This window comes from Phocoena phocoena, chromosome 9 (genome assembly GCF_963924675.1).
Source record: "Phocoena phocoena chromosome 9, mPhoPho1.1, whole genome shotgun sequence".
NCBI classification, from domain to species: domain Eukaryota; kingdom Metazoa; phylum Chordata; class Mammalia; order Artiodactyla; family Phocoenidae; genus Phocoena; species Phocoena phocoena.
Genome location: NC_089227.1, coordinates 37,175,864 through 37,194,345, shown reverse-complemented (window position 1 = coordinate 37,194,345; position 18,482 = coordinate 37,175,864). Strand labels below are relative to the sequence as shown.

Below are 18,482 nucleotides of genomic sequence, written 5' to 3'. Positions count from 1 at the left end.
CTGAAGAAAAGACCATGTAACCCTGAAACCCTGGGCTCACCTTCCCCTAAGCTCTGTTTCCCTAAAAACTTATGAAAGTGAAACTTCAGCTTTTTTACCAGGTAGTATTACTTATGGTAAAACTAACTCCTGACTGGTAAACCACACCCAGGCTGGAAGAATTGTGAATGAACTATAAATACTAGACCTTCCTTCAAAGTAATTCGCCTTATAGCCAGGTGTTCCCCTTGCTGGTACCTGGAAGCTAATGACTATCAGCTGTTGCAAAAGATGTCAGTCCCTATTTGCAGCTGAAGCCTTCTGAAAGGATGGCTCACATACCACCTTCTGTGATCTCCTTCCCTCACCCCTGACAAACCAAGGTAGAGCGAGAAGTGGGGACAAAAAAGCAGCCCCTAAACTCATGTGAGATGATGAGCGCAGGAGCTAAAGCAGAAGACACTCCCACCTCTGCCCTGCCTTTTTCCCTGCCCTGTAGTCTTTCACAAAGTTGGTCAAACTAGTGCTATAAAGGCTTCTAAGGAGTTTGAACCTAAAATTGCTGTGGTGTGCTTGCTACAAAAAGCAGGCTAATTCCCCAACACTGAGGCAATTTTGGAAACTCCAGTCACGGTATGTATCTGAAGCCAGGGGACAGGCTGAGGGTAAAAGTCTCTCCGGAGCCCATATGGCCCGATCACTACATAGCCCCATACCAGCTGGGCTGGGGAACAATACTACTGTTTGGAGTTAAAAGCCTCAGAGGACTGTTTAACTCTTTTAACTGTATAATTACCTGTACTATTCAGATACCATGAAATGCTAGCGGCCACCTTGCCCAACATACTTTAGATGAATGGAATGCCCTAGAATTTTGCAATACACACCCTGGGCAACCTTACTGCCAGCCTAGATAGATAGCTAGACAGACAGACATTTCTTGTTTAATACAAGTCTTCCTGACAAAATTTGAGTTCAGAAAAATCTTGCACTAAAGTAAGGAAGATGGGTGGTAGGGAGACGGTTTGTGTAAAACTAGCACAAGGAGCAGAAGAGAAAAGACCACTATAACTGGTAATTATAGCCTGTACAGAAATTTAAAATGCACAGAAATGAAAGAGTGAAAATGCTGGTAATGCATTAATTAGAGAAGGAACGATGACTGTGATACAACTGGGAATGAGCTCTGCGCCAGGAAACTGCCATTAGGGTTGGCCCAGGAGGAAATGCATGCTGCCAGGAGCTGGGGAACCTCTCGGGGAAGTCAGAGCTGGGAGCAGGTACTCATTTTTAATTTTCCTGAGAGTGTCCTACAACAGAGCCTAAAATTAATTCTTTAAATACCAGTTAATTACATAAACTATTAATTGTAAAAATAAATTATAACTCTGGGAGTCTAAAATAATGGTAAACCTAAAACTCGAGACAAGATTATATTGAAACGAGAACATTCAACAGATAAAGTGTGAATCTTTTTTTTTTTTTTTTGAGGGACAGAAATTAGAGACCTAATTAGAAATTAAAGCTAATTATGTATATTAAAATTAATGCTGGGGCTTCCCTCGTGGTGCATTGGTTGAGAGTCCGCCTGCCGATGCAGGGGACGCGGGTTCGGGCCCCGGTCTGGGAAGATCCCACATGCCGCAGTGCGGCTGGGCCCGTGAGCCATGGCCGCTGAGCCTGCGCGTCCAGAGCCTGTGCTCCGCAACGGGAGAGGCCACAACAGTGAGAGGCCCGCGTACCGCAAAAAAAAAAAAAAAAAGTAATGCTATTTAATTAAAGCTATATACAATTATATTGTATAGTTTCCAAACTTGCAGAGGGGCTAAAGGATTATTTGTATCAATGCAACAAAGCATAGGAGGAAAGTAAAGTAGCAAACAAAACAATTGGCCAACAGCAATAACCAAAAAAAAATAAGCTTGTAGAAAGAATCCCAAATATAAAAATAATAAAGATAAATGTAACACTTTTTAACTCTTTCTTAAGTGACAGATTTATCAGATTGGATTTTTTAAAAAATCTAACTATATGCTAGTTATAATATAAATGTCTAATGAAAACTATCCTGGAAGTATGTACTTTACAGGATAAGACAGTTTTCATTAGACATTTATGTATGTACTGGTATGAAAAGGCATACCATGCAAATACTACCAAAAATGAAGGTTGTAGCAATATAATAGGGTTAAGACCAAAAACACAAACATTGATACAGATAAAGAAAAACAGTACATAATAAAAATCAAAACTTATAATAACCATAACCTTATTACTAAGAACATAGATTTTAAAACACAAAGCAAAAAAAAAAGACTGAATTATGAGAAAACAATATCCAAATCCATAAACACAGAGGAATGTTTGACTGCACTTCTCTTAGAAACTAATACATGAGACAAATTTTTTTTTTTAACGTCAAAGGCTTCTGCTTCCAGGCCAGCAGCTGAGCTGAGGGTGTTTCTCTTTCCTCCCAAGGTTATAATTCTATTCCTGTTTTTCTGGCTGTTTCTATCTAGGAAAAGCTGCACACGAGCTGATGCAACTTCACATTAAATGGACCTAACTCCTTTATTTACTAATGACATAGAAGCTAATTTTTCTTACAGAAACAGATGTTGTAGCATAGAACATCTAGGTTGAACTAAAGGACACGCTACATGTACAATAGTTTTTAAAAGTTCTCACCAAGTCATGAGATTCTAAACTAGGAATGGAAGGCTTTCACTCCAGCTATAGGTCTGTAAGATTCAACATATCCTAGCTCCTTGAAAAGAAAAAATGTTAACGGCACTCAAAAAAATGAGTAGGTCAATTCTGTTCACCGGAGATTCCACAATTAAGGAAATAATGCGTAAAAGTGAACTCTGGGCGAACTATTTATATACCTTCAAACTGCCTATTTACCCCATTGTTGACCTAAAACAAAGACGGGTTTATTCATTTGGGATCATCAGAGAATTGTGATTCGGTGTCTGTAACCATGGTGAGCCATGTGCAAATTCTCACACAGCAAGAAAAGGAGAAGGCTTTTATTGAAGGGGAAAGGAAGTTGGAGGGCTATAGTAAACAGAGTCCCTGACTTTCTATTCACTGAGTCTTCGCCGGGAAAGGGGAGTGTTTCTTCTTCCTGTCGGGCTCTGCTATAATCTCAGGGCATGAGAGCTCCCCCTTCTGGTCTCCTGATTCTTTTTAATAGAGGTTTATGTTTATTATGTTTTTCATACCACCAAACCAAGTACTTAAATTATAGGGAAACTTTAAGACATAAAGTAGTAGAACATAGGAGAATAACGCAGCTTTTCTAAATACTTAGTATGTGCTAAACATTATTGTAGCTGACATATGTCACTTTTAAAGAAACAGATACGGATATTGACCTCATGAAATATATATAATCAGGTTGATAAAATTCGAGCATGAAGAAGTAGGATGCGTCTCAAAATTCTCTTTCACCATGTGAGAAAGCCTGATGACACCATAAAAACCGGAAGATAATCTCCAGCAGATGTACTTCCTAATACCAATAACGTAAAATATAAGCATATACATAACACTGTGCTACTAATTTTGAATTCTAAAATACATCAGCTACTTATGAGGTCCAGGAAAATATTGAGTTGGTACAATACAATCAACTTTCATTTTAAAAACAGGACAGATTTATACAACTGTAGCAGAAGGCTGCAAAATGGTCATGATACCTCAAGAAATGTAAATGTTTTTGCCTTAATAAACAGTTTGGACAGGATACAAGCACTTGTATCCATTGAAATGTAGCAAAACATTTCATCTAGGTTGAGTTCTGCAGATTTGCTTATAGCTACACCAAATACATATTCTTTGGTCTCTTTTTGCACCATTCACTAATTTACTACATGTAAATTATAAGAAAAACAACATTCCCCAGTTAGGATGCCATTTCTAAATGTTCTTTTTCAGACATACACAAAAAAGATATGGATCTCTTCCTACTCACCACCCCCCAAAAAAGAATGTAATTTCATCTTTTTCTAAGGTAGCAAATTCACTCCTATAGAATAGTAAACTGCTTAAACATTTAACATGTGGATAACTTCATGGCTTTGTGGGTGGGCGAGGTTTCTGGCACTCAGAGTTTGGAAAAGGCTTCTCTCTGCCTCATGTCTTCTACGTTAATTCTACACATGCTTTATATTTGTCTTAGTAACCATTTAATATACCCCCTGGTCCCCAATGAACTCCAATTACTTTTATATATTATAAAATGTGATTTTTCACTTGTCACTGAGGACAGGTACATTAATTAAAGGACAATAGTTAATATCACGTACAATATTCTTTAAAACATCAGGAATGTTCCATAACACCACATTTAACACTTCTGTCTCATTCCAGAGTCCATGTTCACAGGAAGGCCTGAGAAGGGAGTCAGGATTTGCGGTAGAAGGGAAAACAAACTCTTTGTTTATTTGACTAAGAAAAAAGTCAATTTGTGAAGCTTATGTATATATCCAAGTAATGCATTGCTTAATGCCCACCAAAGTAGAAGGAAGGATGGTCAAAATGAAAGTTCTGGTAATTATCAAATAATTGAGTTAGAAAGAATTGGTAGATAGACCAGAGGTTCTTTGAATCCACACAAGAGATACTGCAAAATTATCAACATATGTGTACAGAAAAGTAAATTGTATGAATGAGGCCCAACATCTTCAAAACATCACTTTTCAAAAGATATATCAGGGAAATCTAAAAATTGATGAAACTGGCCAATACTATGCAAATCAAAGTAAGAGTTTATCTTAAGGATAAAAAAGCCCCAAAAACTTCAGAAAAACTTTCATCTCACTTCTCCATGTAATACTTAGGAATTACATGGATTTTATTAACAAAAATTAATTTAATAAATTGTACTTCTAAAAAGAACAAGCTTTTAATATTAAAGCCCTTTGTTTTAGAACAAGTTTAAATCAATGCCATCATGAAATTCAACTCACAATTCTGATGAATAGAAACTAAGTTTTAAGCTATCATGGAAACTGAGAGCAAATGCCTAACAACTCATTTGTAAATCTTAACAAAATAAAATACCAGCAAAGCTAGTAGGTTGGGAAATAATGGCATTTAATAAAAGGTAGTAAATAAAATAGTACTTTGCATTAAAATATCAACCATAGAAAATGTTTAAATGTTTCTATTGATTCAAAGAATTAAAAAGTAAATGAGTTTTACAGTACCAGTAAAAATGTTACATTTGTATATACTTTTTTTTTCAGATCCTTATTTAAAAGATCAAAGTAATGGAATGAGAACTTCGTGTTTTAATAATTTTTCTTTGTCTTTAATTTTTGTCAATTTGATTACTATGTGTCTCGGCCTGTTTCTCCTTGGGTTTATCCTGCCTGGGGCTCTCTGCACTTCCTGGACTTGGGTGGCTATTTCCTTTCCCAAGTTAGGGAAGTTTTCGACTATAATCTCTTCACATATTTTCCCGGGTCCTTTCTCTCTTCTCCTTCTGGGACCCCTATAATGTGAATGTTGGTGCATTTAATGTTGTCCGAGAGGCTGTCTTCATTTCTTCTCATTCTTTTTTCTTTATTCTGTTCCGCAGCAGTGAATTCCACCATTCTGTCTTCCAGGTCACTTAACCGTTCTTCTGCCTCATTTATTCTGCTCTTGATTCCTTCTAGTGTATTTTTCATTTCAGTTATTGTATTGTTCATCTCTGTTTGTTTGTTCTTTAATTCTTCTAGGTCTTTGTTAAACATTTCTTGCATCTTCTCCATCTTTGCCTCCATTCTTTTTCCGAGGTCCTGGATCATCTTCACTCTATCATTATTCTGAATTCTTTTTCTGGAAGGTTGCCTATCTCCACTTCATTTAGTTGTTTTTCTGGGGTTTTATCTTGTTCCTTCATCTGGTACATAGTCCTCTGCCTTTTCATTTGTCTATCTTCCTGTGAATGTGGTTTTCACTCCACAGGCTGCAGAATTGTAGTTTTTCTTGCCTCTGCTGTCTGCCCTCTGGTGGATGAGGCTATCTAAGAGACTTGTGCAAGCTTCCTGATGGGAGGGACTTGAGAACTTCGTATTTTAAACAGTCAATAGAAAAACCGAGTATTACTTTAAAACATGTAAAAAAATCATAAAATGAACATTTTTCAGATTATTTCACAAGATTGACTCTCTTATAAGGACATAACACTGCCACTGTTGTATTCTGCTATTAATACAATTATCTGAAGCATTATGTACAACTACAATTAACTTAAGTAACATCTGTATCGTCTGTAACAAATTTTAGAACCAAAAGTTAAAAGCAATCACAATATGAAGCACTGATTTGTTTAGCTACTATTAGCTGAAACATTTAACTCTGTATTTATTTATTTACTTATTTTTCTGTTTGAGAAAACTCTGAGAAAAACTGTCAGAGAAAACAAATCACTGAAGAAGTTACAAAACACAGGTGTGTGATTCTTCACTGAGTTTAGTATATAATCTTTACATATTTTAGTGACTTGTCAAAATTTCATCTTACATGATAAAATGTATTACTGCTATTATTATTAAGGTTGTCTGCAGGCCATTTAGATCAGCATTTTCTGATTTTTTTAAAAAACAGGTATTTTTGGAGTTCACAAGTAAAGACACTCTATGCATTGGGGCAAACCACTACAAAAGTCCATTATAACACTGAATTTCTAAGAATAACTGATTCTGTTTTAATGTACCTACACTTGTAAGTGAAAATGTCAAGGCAAATTCAAGTCAATAAACATTTCTGAACGTCTACACAAGCTGTCTTGAAAAAGGGGAAAAGACTCTGAGCACACGAATGTAAAGGAAGGATTCCAAGACAAAATATTGTCACTCATACTTTAAGGATAATAGGAGTCAAGCAAGCAAGCACTAGAAGAATGGAGTCTCAGGTAGAAAAACTCACCAGAGTAAACACAGATGTGTCAGGTAACACAGTACATGTGCAGAACTATAGTGGTTCAGTATTACCAGAGGGCAAATTGCTCAGTGAAGAAAGAAGAATAAGGATGATAAAATTAAGCAAGAGCCAGAACAGCCCAAGGCTTTATGATCTGACTGAGCTTTGTCCAGGAGGGGATGAGGAGTGTCTAGAAGGTTTAAATAATGACAGGGTTCAGGGCAGGCCACCCCCAAATATACCACTTTGACATACTGATTGTTTTGAATTAAAGTTACTTGAGAAACAGTGGGTACAAGGACACTCTGAGCCTCCTTTATGTCCCACCGAAAGCAGGAAATAAGTTTCCATGTGGAAGCCACCCTCCCTGTACCAGGAGGTAAACAGACATTCTTATGGCCAGAGACAGGGAATTCAGGGCCAAGAAGTCTGTGTAAACACACTCTGCTTAGTTTCTTCACTAATTAGTACTGAAGCCTAAGTTTCTTTGTCTAAAAGGGTATATCAACAGGCTGCTTTGATTACTCTTGGGTACCTTTGCACATACAAAATTAATTTGTTTTTCTCCTGTTAATCTGCCTTGTATCAATTATTAGACCAGCCAAAAGAACTTAGAGGGGTAGAGGAAAATTTTTCCCTTCCAGACAATGAGAGTAACATAGTAGATTTGCAATTAGCAAAACCTGTTATAGTGGCTGTGATGAGGTCAAAACTGAAAACAAAAGAGACACTTTTGGGAGGGACGGTTCTTGTAAGGAAGAAGATGATTACAAACTTTTTAAACTTCATGCACTTAAACACTCCTGTCAAAACATAGGAATAATGAAAATTGGATGTAAAAATGTAGGAATTGGCACACAAGCAATACTTCAAATCATGAGACTGATGACCCAGAGAGTATACGTCTATTAAAGAATGTCTAACAGATATTTTAGTAAAGGTACTAAGTAACTGTGGCAAATAGATCATTTCGGATTGAAAATTTAAGCCAAAGTTCGAGAACCTATGGCCCATGATGTCAATCCAGCCTCCTGCCTGTTTTCTGTGAATGAAGTTTTATAGAAACACAGCCACACACGTTCTTTGACATCTTGTCTATGGCTGCTTTTGCACCATAGCAGAGTGGAATAGTTGCGACCAAGACCATATGGGCGATGAAGTCTAAAGTATGCATTATCTGGCCCTCTACAAGAACAATTTGACACCCCTAATATAAAAAATTTATCTCAGATCCAGGGAGAGAAAACGGCCTCAATTATCTCTTGTAAAATGAGAGCATTCTACTAAACGATTTTTCAGACTCTTTTCTTCAACAATCTATTGTTACTTGAAAAGGGCAAGTATTGACGTCCCTCATCAATGTCATGTGATAAAGTGAAATGAGCACAGCGCTTATTCTTGAACTGAGGATAACAGCATCTATGATAATCAACTCTTAGGATTGCTCTGAGGATTAAATGGGATTATTTACTTTAAAAGAAAAGGATAGTGACTCATTATGTCAAACATTCAATGAATGTCTGTTATTACTAACATTAACATAATTATACTAATAATATGCATTAGCAGGCCACATTTGGGGTTGGGGTGGGGTTCTGAGAATTATAAATGTCGTGAGAGCTGCATTTCTTACAAATGGGAAGAACAAGAAACAGAAGATCAGTTATATTTTCATTGGTTGAGCAAAAATCCTAGAACTCAGTTATTACCATAAACACATTGAATTTTCTCAGAAGACATTTATAGTTCTTTCTCAAATGACCTAGAAATGGGTATAATACTCAGAGTACTCAGAAGAGACAGGCAGACTTAACAGTCCTGTCATTCCTAAATAAGAATTTTCCACTACTGACACTAGGATTGTCTTGGCAACACCTGTTGCATTCTACCTTAGCAGGTACCAGTGAATAAAGTGTCCCAGCATTTGAGTAGAAAAAGTATAAACTTCAAAATCCCATAAAATAAAACCTGTGGTGCCTGGAAAACTGAATCGTGCTATACTTTTCAAAAGTGTCACATATAAACTTATTGCAAGTAGGGTTCAAGCCAAAGGATGTTTGGAACAAGAAGCTTTTTGCACTAATTCCATCACCTTTCCATTCTTTCAATAAAAGAAAGTTGAGTTTCCAGAAAACTGCCTAAGTAATCTATTTTTAGGTAGCTATAGATTTTTATCCTAAGGGAATAGTGCTTAGGCTTGGAATATTCTTACCATCTTCCTGTCTGCTAATGACTCAAACCATGGACAAGATTTGTTTTACTGTTTTTGTTTTTTCTCAGAATGTGTAGCATTAGTACAGAGAAAATTTTGTAAAAAACATGATCCATCATACAAACACTACATAACTTGACAAAAGCAGTATAATATGAAAGGTATTTTAAATTGTGCTTATACCTGGAATTCTATTAAAATTCAATTATTAAGGAGGCCTTGGAGGCATGTAACTTGCCTTTCCAAGTATAGGTTTTAGGATAAAAACTTCTGTTCAAACACACACACACACACATAAAACACCAACACACAAACGCCTAGAAAGCTTTTGGATATGAGTGAAATCTAATTATTTCTGCCAACAAGTTCACGATAATCATCTGCCTATTCAGCTTTCAGAAACAAACCATAAAGATCCTTCTCTAATGTTGCCTATTTTGCTATTATGCACCCAATTTCACAAAACATAAAATCAGAGATTATGCTTCCTCTCATTAAATGAAGCACTAAATCTTGGTACTTCTATCTCTTAAATATATCTTGGTTCTAGCCATTTCTGCATATTCACTATAAAACTACCCTAGTCCTAGCCACCACCATTATTTCTTAGACTACTGCAATAGCCTCTAAATGAAATCAAATGCATCAAGGAATCCCCCTGGATCACTTTAGTCCATTCTCTGTGTTGCATCCAGAATGATGTGTAAAATGCAAAGCTGATCACATCAATTTCTACTGTGCAGTACTCCTTTATAGAGTTCAAACTTTGAAGGCCCACCTTGACCTAGACCTGTGCAGTTCTCACCTTAACTCTCCCCAATGTGTGATTCGTTCTCTCTGTTTCAGATACACTGGCTCTTTCCAGTTCTAACCATCCTATGTGCTACTCTTTCCAAATAGAAATGCTATTCCTCGTACTCCTCATAGACTCAGACCCCACTCAGCCTTCCAAATTTCAGCTTTCTCCCTTATACTTAAGAAGATCTATCCTGATAGTCTTCTATTCCAGGCTAAATTGCCCTTTTCTCAAACAGACCTAATTACAGTTCTTACCTTAGGGTGGTGGAAAGAAGGGACAGATAGTGACCAGAGTCCTGTGACCTCCCAACCACTGCGTCACTTCTCGTCTTTTAATTAAGCTCATATTATTAAGAATCTTCATTTACAAAAACAAAATTAGCTAAATAAAATTATTTCCTTACTTCAGATCAAGATATGAAAATCTGGAAAATTAGCACATATGGAAATGCCTCATTCTTCTAAAGTAAGATGTAGTTTAAAAATGTATTACATGATGAAATAGGCTACATGTATGTCAAAATACCTGACACACAGATGTTCAGTAAATGCTATATGAATTTATATTAAGCAATTAATTAGATAATGAAGAGACTAGGATAGTTCCCTGTAAAGTGCTAACTAGACAGCACCTAAAGTAAGTTTAAGATGAATTAGTAAGAAACAGCATTGGTGTGAGTTTTAATGATTAATAAATCATTTTCAGAAGGCAGGACCTGGCTACACATGGAAGGATAGATTTCTTGGGAGATGGGAGAAAAATTAATCTTGCAACTGTTGTTAGAAAAAAAGGGACAAATGCAAAAAGGGAAGAGCTAGACTTAACACAATAAAACCCAGCCTATGAAAGAGGAGGATAAATAAGAAAGAGGTAAACACAAGAGAAACAATTTTTAAAATCCCATGAGTCTTGTGATAAGGATTAAAGTACAGAAAGGTGTCAAAAATTGCTCAAAAAAGGAATATCCTACCACCTGATTCATATTGAACATGACTGTAATCATCTAAATTGCTCTACTATATCTTTATGTAAAAGACATCCGTCGTGGATCATATAAAAGTAAAAAGACATCACAAAATTTTGTAGTATAGACAATATTTTTAGAAAGAGAAGCTACTTAGATGCAATCAAGAACATCCTGCTCTTTTATAGATAAAAATTCTGACCTAAGGTTCAGAGACAAGGAAATAACTCGACACGGTTAGCAGGTGTGTTACTTGCACACACCTAGTACCTATACCTTGAATCCCACTCCAGGTTCACATCCTTACCTTGCCAAAGATCTCCTAAAACGTTAAATAGCCAATTCTTTCTATTCAACACCTCCTTTACAAAAATAGAATTTTGTTTTCTCCATGAAGTAAAATCCTTTTAGATATTATAAACAAAGTCAGGCTTAGCTATGTTCATATTAACATATATATTTCTAATAAATTATAGAAGCATAACATGTAATTTTAAAATAATAAACGGTACTGAAAATATATTTAGTCCCATCTTTGTAAAGAAATAGCATGACATAATTAAGCTAAGGGCCATTTCCACTGTTTAAAACAGAATCCAATGCACAAAAGAAATCTAATAAAGGAAATCCCGACATAATTTTTAAAAACGGAATGACCAAACCAATTGTTTACTTCCTTTTCTAGGGCTAAAATTCATGTAAGCCACTTAACAAAGGAGGCTATTTTCATTTATTTTGCCTCCTATTCATTTCATGTTAAATTTTATAAACTGATTTGCTAGGACAGCACTGGCAAATTCAAACAACTTTGTTCATCTGACCAAGTTTAGTAAACTACTTAAAATAGAAAATTAGTGATTCCAAACTCCATGCTTAATCAAGAAAAAAAAATTATTCTGAAAACAGAGAAAAAGTTCTCTGGAATTCATTCTATTTGTACACCCATTAGAACATCATTCTATCTGAAAATAACCTTTATTCGTTAAAAGAAAGAGTACCAGAAGGTATGTCCTATGAGAATCAGTTCTTTACACATCATCAGTTACACGTCCATCACAATTAATCTTAGGGAATTTCTATATCCCACAACACAAACTTTCTAGTAACCATTTAGCCGGAAGCAAAGATCTCCTAAAACTTAAAAAAGCAATCAATTTTTTCTACTCAACACCTCCTACAAGAATGACTTCATCATTCCTCATCTTTGTGTTAGATATGAATCCCTTAGTGACTAAAAGGGCAAAAAGGTTCCAAAGGTATTTTAAACCAATATTTACTTAGATTTTATTACTGATTTAGGCAGGAAATACCTGAGACTTACTATATGAGAAGAAAACAAATGAAAACATTTGTAGAATTTTGTGGAAGTGATTGCATTTCTGCCACTGAAGCTGTGTACAAACATGAAAGAGAGAACTTTAAAGTATCTTAAGTGATGACATCACAGGCGTTTAACATATAATAAAGTTATAATTTTCTAAGGGAAAAATCAAGGTATCCATAAGGCTACAATAGCAACATGGTTGAGATAGGAATAGAAGAGGGAATGGGACCTAATCCCTTGGTCATTCATTGGCTATTAAACACTCACATACATACACACACACACACACACACACACACACAAAATATCCATTCAAAAATAAATGTAAATAAACTAGGACCTGAAACATTCATAGTTGACCCTTGAACAATATGGGGGGTTAGGGGCACCAACTCTTTGCACAGCTGAAAATCCACGCATAACTTACGGTCAGCCCTCCGAATACACGATTCCTCCTCCATCCCACAGTTCCTCAGCATCTGTGGATTCAACCAACTAGGATCCTGTAGTACTATAGTATTTACTACTAAAAAAATCTGCCTATAAGTGGACCTGCGCAGTTCAAACCAATATTGTTCTAAGGTAAACTGTGCCCCATAAAGAGTGAACCCAATATGGAAGCAGTAAGAATTATGATAGGAAGCGCTCTCTTCTTTGGTCTTATAAGAAATTTTGCCTTAAAAACACACTTTCTTAGTCCAGTAGTAATAAGGTTAACAGAATGAAATGTATAGAACAAGAAGTTAAAGTGAAAAATACACATGCTGGGTTCTGTTAAGAAATTTAACAGGACCACAGATTTTTATAACTTAAGTTCAATAAAGGCTCAGTACCCTGTGAAGCTAAAGAAAGAAACCATTAGCACTTAAAAGAAGGAATCAATGTGTTTTTCCAATTGTCATTTGTTCTTTATTAGGAAGAAATTTTAAACACATATATATATGTATATGTGTATTTTTAATCTCTTTCCATCTCATTATTTAACACATTCATGAGAGCGTAAGAGTAACAAGTGTATATGATCAACTGCACATTGGATTGATTCTGTTCCTGGCTCTGCCACTGGTGAGTGTGGAACCTTCTGGAAACAATTTACATCTCTGTGACAGTTTCCCCAGAGGTGAATGTATCAAGTGTCAACTGATGGTGGTTTTCCATTTTTTTTATTTGCTGACATGTTCAAATATTAAACATTTTGAAGTATTTTAAAGATCATGTATTCTGATCTATTATGTCAATAAACTACTTTCCTGTAACTAGAACTAAATTAGGCACTTTTGAAGGTTTATTTATGTTTTTCAAAGCATTAAAATTCCATATGGGAATTTCTGTTTTTTGCTTAAGTAAATTCATGAAAAGATTCCTATCTCTCCTAAAGCACCAATAAAATTATTGTCTACATTGTCAGGGGAAATTAGAGCTCTTGGATAATTATCCAGATAATTACTGTAAAATTATTTTGCTGTGGAAAGTGATAAACTATTTTATCAAGTAAAATTAAAGAATCTGCTTCATTTCTCAGTTTTTAACTTCCACTTAAATTTGTGGCCAATTTCTTTCTGCTTTTAAAAATTAAACTTTTGGTGCCTATTATATGAATCAGCTATGCTCACTGAATAAGTAAGAATATACTCTCCATTATCTCATCTGATAGTAGTACTAAAGAATATTTTGTGGAAATCTTGCCAGATCCAAAAAAAGTAGAATCTCTATTTTCTTTTCTGGACCTGGAAAGTATTTTTTGACAGTTTTACATTTGATTTTAGATAATCTTGGATGGAAAACAGCTATACTTAGCTTTGTCTTCTGAAAATCTCCTCCATTACCGGGGAAAAAACACTTCTCTGATCATTAATTTCTAAGAAAAGACAACCTACAATTCAGACTCTTAACACCTTTGTGTCTTGTACAATTTAAATAGAAGCCTATGGGGTTTTTTTGGAGTGATTTTTATATCAGAAACTTCATGAATTTACCTTTTACTATTCTAATAGATCTCAAATATTGTCTTTTCTAAATATTTGTTTATTACTTAAGTAGCAAAAAAAACAAATAATAGAAAATAGTAGAAAATCGAAAACTGAACATGTCCCATGTTGATAGTTATTGTATCAGGTGATTCCAAAAGAGCTTTCAGATGACCCTCTTGCTGCAATCTGGAAAAGGTGCTAGCAGTACTATACACCCCCTGGTAACCACAAGAAAGACAGGCTATCAAAAACCAGTCAACTCGGGATAAAAACTTGGCTCCTTGATAACTTACGTGATAGACTAAACAGCATCAAAAATCACATCTGAAAAGGATTCTTAAACATAATTCTTATACAACTTTACGAAAGAAAGCATTGGCCTTTAATGTTTATAAGGTTTTTCTTGTTAAAAAAACACAGAAAGTGATCTAAATTTTTAAAATTCCTTCATGCCAACCAGTTTCTAGTTTTAAAAAGGCTTTTTTTTTCTTTCAAGTAGAGACTAGTCTAGTACAAGGTGTGATTGCTATCCAAATATGTGTTCCCACAGGCTCACAGTTGAAAGATTGCATACAATAACAAACGTCATCCTAAGCCACACAGATGCACTGAAAAACAGAATACTTAAAAAATGACCCCACCCAACTATCTCTCCTCACTTTAATGCTGGCACCTATTCTATCATCCGTCAGTCTCCAGCTGACTACAGAAATTTGGAAAGTTCTGATAACTCATTATAACTACAATTAAGTTATACCTACCAAAACAGAAGATTTTTTAAGTTGATCAAATTAACATTGATAAATTCCTTAAATCATATTCAACATCATCAAGAATTAAGAAGCAGGCAAAATGAGACTACTTAAAGTACATAAAAAGAATATAAGAATGATGACCAAATAGATAGTCCAAAAAGGTATTTTGAACAAAGTTGTAATAAAGAATATTGCTTACAAAACTAAAAATAACCAAAAATATTTTTGCAAAAATGACCACTTGAAATGAAGCATGTCACAACATATTATCATATAAATGTCTACAAGATCATTCAAAAAAGTTTATTTTTGCAAACATAACCTAAATTTTAAAAATAGAAGATAAAATTATTTTAATAAATATCTTAGTTCTTCTAAGATAAAATCCCAGTTATTTGTCCTACTTCTCATGCTAAAATTTTGCTCCTTTCTCTACATGGATCTTAAAACAGTAGGCTCTACCTATGCCAGTTTATCTTAGATAACAAAAACCTCCTGCATTAAATATTTCCTAACCCATTTTGCTTTCATAAAATCCAGGGAGAAGTTGATCTCTGATCTTTGAACAACCAAGAATCCTACAGAACCCGAACTAAAACCTAAGTATCCTAAATACCTAGAACCCAGCACCATTAACCGTCCATTCCTTTAGTAGTTAGCTCCCTCCAAGGTGTAAATACTCCAGAATGAACTTGAAAGTCACACGTACCTTCTGAATAACTACTGAATGACAGCTAACCAGGGTATTCCAAAATATTTTTCTGTATCTACATAAGAATATAATAGAAGAGATATGTGGGCTTCATCAATACTGTTGTCCTGACATTAATTTTTTAGCACTGAGAACATGATCTAATGTTTTCGTCAAACAAACGCCCCAGCTAAACTGACTTTCAGTCCCATTTCTTCTGAATATTTGTCCTTGTACAGTAAAACATGATGACACTGCAAATGAGGGCCTTAACTAAACACCCTCTGAGTTGAAAAAACCCTCACAAACACCTACTCAACCACAATTTTCCTTTTCATCTGACTGATTCCTACCAAGCCTTCCTCTCTTCAGATGGACTGAAAATCAAAGTTGATAAACCATGACTGTACTACATGTCAGCCAAGAAAAAATAGGCCTGTAAACATTTACAATACATGCATTCAATAACTATTGAATCACATAATCCCAAAATAAAAATGGAGATACTTTTCTATGACTCAGATGTCACTTTGGATTTATTTTCTGATGAATAAAATCTACCTGTTGAGGGAAGCAAATGAACAGACTCTTCTCAGAATTTAAAAGTGCTTTAAAAAGGCTTATTTAAAAAAAAAAAATCCCTCATGGTAGTGTTCTTTTCGTCTTGGCTTAATCTTCTAGAGAAGTAATTCAGATAGAGGCAAAGTAAACACACCATAGCCTCAGAGCTATCTGATTCACATAATATCTTTTCAATTACATATATATGTATATATGTCTGCATATGTATTCATACTTTCATATCCACACACTATATGTGTATGCATTGTTCCCATTTAACTAATGTAAAAATTGTGTCCCCAGATATCTAGACTCAACTTTAAGTCTTTTATTCTACACTATATTTTCCACACAACTATTTATTTGGGGAATATTTGAATGATTCTGCCAAATTTTAAGTCACAGGGAAACTGAAATGGCCTTTCGGCAATTTGGGGGTAAAGTAGCATCAGAAGGAAAAAAAAGATGAAGCCTTTACACAATCATTTACAGGACAATTAAAAAATCCAGAGACAATTTACTTGACTCTCAATCCAACAAGGCAGTATTCTTTACCTTTCCAGTGATTTGTTCCACCCCAAGGATACAGATTCCAGATACGTTCTAGAGACATTTTCCTATTAAGTTTAATAATAACCCTAATAATCACCACACTGATTCTACCTATGTGATGGGAAAATAACAGGTAGACAAGTATTAACTATAGAGCGACAACTCTCCAGTTTAAAGTGAATATTTTAGTTTTTATAGCATACTGACTTAGCGTATACTGACTTATAATAATACTATTCTAAAATTAGTTCTCGTAGACACTTCCTTCCTAACTAGAGGATTGTCCATCTTTTCCCTTAGTTTAATGCAGAACACTAGGTAGCCAAAAAGAAGAATGAAAATCTGGCATTTACTAGGATATGTAGAATGGAACTCTACAGGAGTCAACAGAAAACTAAATTCAAATATTTATGGAAGCAATGCAAAGGACTGAACTTGAGATACAATAGTAACAATAAACTACAAGAACTAACAGTTTAAAAATGCTGTGTGTGTGTGTGTGTGTGTGTGTGTGTGTGTGTGTATTTGGTGAAGAGAAGCAGAGGAAAAGGGTAGAAGGAAAATTCATTGATGACACAGATTCCCACCTGCATGCCTGCCACAACTATACTGCCACTAAGAGAAGTCAACTAATGGGGAATGTGCTTTTGGGAGAGATCTGACATGCTAGGTGTGAGAAGATAGTCAAGTACTCAAATGGAAGTACCTGATAAAATGCTGAACAATGTAGGACTGAAGCTCAGGAATCAGATTAGAGCAGCATCAGTAAGCTGTGATTCATCTCATCCAAATTGGAAAGAGCAGGAGCTAGACTATTAAATGAAACTAACATTGCACGGCTGCCAAGGGCCCAGCACTATAATATCAACTACATTTTACATTCATTCATTTTAATCCTGACAGTGATTTAACAAGTAGGGCTACTAACCTCATTTCTAAAAGGAGGAAAGCAAGCCTCAGAAAAGTTAAGTAACTTGACCAAGGAACCAATGTATTCTGAATTCAAAGCCTTTGCTCTCTTTACAGTACTCTTCTGCCTCTTCAGAAGAATATCAGGGGACATGGTGTGAATGAGATTTCTAAGCAAGTTAACGTGGAGCGATGAATAGGGAGCCAAACAGAACTCTGAATTTATCTCCAACCTATGGAGACTTAGAGCCCTTCAGCATTTGGAACATTTCATGCTGTTCCTAAAAATATCAATGAAAACATCTATATTTCTGTTAAAATCATTCACATGAGGAATCTGGGTTTCCATGACCAGCAACACTCATGGAACTCATCTCTAGGGCATAAAATCAAATACAATAGGCAGGTGAAATCGTCAAACTTCCCCCAGTTGCTAATCTGTTTCTACTTGCATGGCTCAGTCTAGAGCTACTTATTTTTAGTGCAAGTTTTCTTTATTCTGTATTAATAATCTCACCTAACAAGAATTTAATTCCCACACTATGGCACAGGCCTGAGCTTTATGAATTCAACAATTGCTAAGCAATTGCTTTGAGAATTTCATGTTTGGAACGTCTTCCCACAGCAAAATGCTGCTGACAACAGATTCTTCTCCGCTGGTTTGTCAGTCCTGGGCTCTGGTTTTGTTACTTCCTGGTCTTGCCCTCTGAAATACCCCTCTACTGCACAGTTAAAAAGGCCAATCAAGTGAATTCTGTACTAAACATACATTTTTAGGCTTTCACAGAAAAGATCTCTCCAAAACTTTCATGGGCCATTTTTCTAGGACTTCTCTTTTATCTGTTGCT

The 18,482-nt window shown here is 35.3% G+C and overlaps 1 protein-coding gene across 3 annotated transcripts in view; it reads right to left on the bottom strand.

Moving 5' to 3' along the window:
- CRPPA (CDP-L-ribitol pyrophosphorylase A) overlaps nt 1–18,482 on the bottom strand; it is a 296,085-nt gene that overhangs the window by 122,500 nt on the left and 155,103 nt on the right. The window lies entirely within an intron of this gene.